Here is a 3,150-nt window from a genome sequence, read left to right on the forward strand (position 1 = left end):
CTTACACCTGGGGCCATCCGCCATGATCTGCTGCTTCATTGATAAGAGTGGATCAGATGGCAGTTCGCATGGGCTCGGCTCCCTGCTTCAGCAGCACGCAGGCTCTATGTAACGACCAAGCACAGCGACACCGGGGGCATTGGTATATCCCATTTAAACGCAGGGCGCCAACGCGGAGCCGGGCTTTCACCCCCAAAAGCACCCATCCACGCGCGCGGCCGGCCGGGCCCTGCCGGGGGAGGTGGGACAGCGGCGAGACGGGCGCTTCCCCCCCCGCGCTCTTCCCCGCCGGGCGCGTTGCTTGTGCGCTTGGTTATTTATTTATTTTCGGGCTCGCTCGCTCGCTCGCTCTGTGTGTGCGTGTGTGTGTGTGTGTGTGTGTGTGTGTGTGTGTGTGTGTATTGCACCAGCAAAGGAGATCAGAGAGAGACAAGAATTACATCTCAAATGACTCATAACTCATGACCGTATGAGGGAATGCACAGCTTTTACAGTAGTGCTGCTTGACTCAATGCTAGGCGGACCATTTCCTCCTAAAAGTACTTTAATTTGACATTATAACTTGTTTTCACATGAAATGCTATCATTCCCTCGTTCTGCTGCTGCCGCTGGCTTGCTTTTTGGTTTTTTTTCCCTTCTTCTTCTTCTTTTTTCTTTTTTTTTCTTTCTTTCTTTTTTTTTTCTTTTCTCTTTTTTTTTTTTTTTACGTTTTCAAAGTGCACTCGAGCAAAGTGATAAGAGCAGAGGGAAACATGGCTCTCCCCTGCCCTTTTGGGGTAAAGCGCAGCGCGGAGCCCTCCCCCTCCCCCCGCTACCAGCGAGGACTGTAATTATAAACCTCTGTCACCTTTTTAGTCAGTTTGACAATATTCAGGGTTTCCCCTGCCCCTTAGTTAAACAAAGCTTCAGAGTGTCATTTTTTTTTCCCAGAAAAGAAACAGAAATCAAAACTACTCCTGTCAGAGTTTTCAGGCTTTCAGTGGGTTTTTTTTTTTAACTTGTAAACTTTTGGACCTACTGTATGTCTGTCTGTATGTGCAGCTTCACAGGAGGCTCTATCTGTCAAAACGAGAGGGGAAGAGCACTGGGCTTGCTTGCGAGAACGCTCCTGAAACTAAGTCCATCTTGAGGAAGATGCTGTAGCTTTAAAGATGCTTTGACTTGAGGATTAGTTTAAACAGGGGGCTATAAAAGATGTAACAGATGCAAACTGTAAAACAAGGGCAATTAACCCTTGCTCTTCTGAACAGAAACCCTCCTGTCCTCCCCATCTATTGTCCTCTCCTGCACTGCAAGTTTTGCACAAAATGTCAAAAATGATTACCTGCCTCAACATTTTTTTGCAGCAAAGTGTTTTGTTTTGTTTTGTTTTGTTTTTAATCCTGTCCTCTGACTTTGTTAGAGCTTTACAGCAGGACTGAGCAGTTAAGTGTGTTGCTCCTAGGTCTTTTATTTTGTCTGAACTCTCTCTCTCTCTTTTTTTTTTTTCCCCAGACGTTTATGATTATAAAACCTGCTTGTCTGAAAAAAATTCTCTGAGCAGGTAAGTAGAGAGGGATATTCAGAGAGTGTGGTCGGGGGCAGCATGTTTACTCACACACTCCTGCTCATGAATCCGCCTAGGCAGAGTGAGCTGATATGGATGTGTGTGGCTGAGGAAGGAAGAGATTGAGAAATGTCCTGCAAACTTTATTATTTGCTAGTTATTTCTGATTCTGGAGTGTGCAGTGTCTGCATCATCATTACAGATCTAACAGCAGCTGTATCAAAGTGGGGAGGGTATAAACTGAGAAAAGCCCGCACTGTGAGCTTTCCTCGGCGATTGGCGTACTAATGCAAAGCGACCAAGGGTGAATTGTTTTAAATGCATTTCAGTATCTTCCCTGCTCTTTAGCATGCCAGAAAAAAAAGTTGTCAATAATTTTAAACCTGCAGACCTCGAGAACACTTTTCTTCCCAGAGGACTAGCTATCCTTTTATTTATTTTATTTTATTTTTATTTTTATTTTTTTTTGCTTTTTGGTAAACGACTTTTAAGTTCCAGTCAGTACTTTCACTTCTTGCTTTAGGATCCCAGAAGCTAAGGTGTTACTTCACCCAGCTTCACAAAATAAAATAAAGAAATGAAACTAACTAAACAGACAAAACAGCAAACTTTCAGTTTGGGGAAATACACATCCTCGCCGGGAGCCCTGGCACAGCCCGGGCTCGCCGGAGCCGGCCGCGCTGCCTTTGCAGGCGCAGGACGTGCAGAGCATTAACAGGTACACGCAAACTTTCGGAGGCTGATATGCGAATCTCCAAATAAAAGAGCAGGGAAGTAGGAAGGAGAACTCCTTTCCTCGCATTAAAACTTTTGCTGCCAGAGGCACCGCTCGCACCTGGCCGCGCAGGTAGCGGCGAGGTGTGGGCGGCGGTGGCAGGGCTCGCCGTGCCCCGCACCCGCGCTCCCCGCCCGGCACCGGCGCCCGAGCGGCCGGGGGGTTCCCCGGAAAAAAAAAGGAGCTTTTCACCCCAACTATAAACAAGCTCGGGAGAGAGGAAGGGAGGGAAAAAAAAAAAAAAAAAAAGCTAACCCGCCGAAAATAAAATAATTTCGAAATTAAATAAGCCCACTGCAGCGCGAGGTGGTGTGAGGGAAAAGCAGGGGGTGGAAAAAAGGAAGGAAAATGGAATTAAATTCCGAACCTACCTGCGAAGTCTTGTTTGTAGTTTTGGCCAGAAATGGTGAGAAGAAAAAGCATGAAGAAGCCGCGAAGTGGAGGAGAAAAGGTGAAGGGAGATGCAGCTCCTGGAGAAATTGTAAAAAAAGCCTTGCAAAGAGTTGTCGGAAGGACCGTTATTCCTGCTGGGCAGGTTAGGACTGATCTCTTTCTGCCACTCCAGGAAACACAAACCTGGGGACGGACTGACGTGTTACGCCTCTTCTAATGACATTTTTTTCTTTTTCTTTTCTGTAGGAGCGAGAGGAGAGACCCTGAAACACACGCCACCTATCTTTGTGGGGAGGGATAATTGAAGAGCACCAAACGTGAGCATCATGTGGAAACGTGATCGCCAAGTTTCTCTCTGGGAAAGGATCTGGGATAGATTATACCTTGAAGTCTCCGCGAACGCTTTAGCGGGAGAAATGCGATTCCGCCGCCTCCC

General features: G+C 46.8%; 1 long non-coding RNA gene across 6 annotated transcripts in view; it reads left to right on the forward strand.

The window, feature by feature from the left end:
- Window positions 1-53: 53 nt before the first annotated feature.
- The window catches only part of LOC112977085, a 4,314-nt gene continuing 1,217 nt past the window's right edge, over window positions 54-3,150 (forward strand). Inside the window, exons 1-4 of one of the 6 annotated variants that reach the window (XR_003257313.1) lie at window positions 54-142; window positions 1,495-1,543; window positions 2,701-2,856; window positions 2,961-3,031. This is a non-coding gene — a long non-coding RNA (uncharacterized LOC112977085). Of the gene's footprint in view, window positions 540-572; window positions 777-1,494; window positions 1,544-2,700; window positions 2,857-2,960; window positions 3,032-3,150 lie in introns of those variants that run through there. The other 5 variants (XR_003257308.1, XR_003257311.1, XR_003257309.1 and 2 more) reach the window with 5 other exon arrangements.

Source organism: Apteryx rowi, unplaced genomic scaffold (assembly GCF_003343035.1).
Source record: "Apteryx rowi isolate R43461 unplaced genomic scaffold, aptRow1 scaffold_8, whole genome shotgun sequence".
In the NCBI taxonomy this organism is placed as follows: domain Eukaryota; kingdom Metazoa; phylum Chordata; class Aves; order Apterygiformes; family Apterygidae; genus Apteryx; species Apteryx rowi.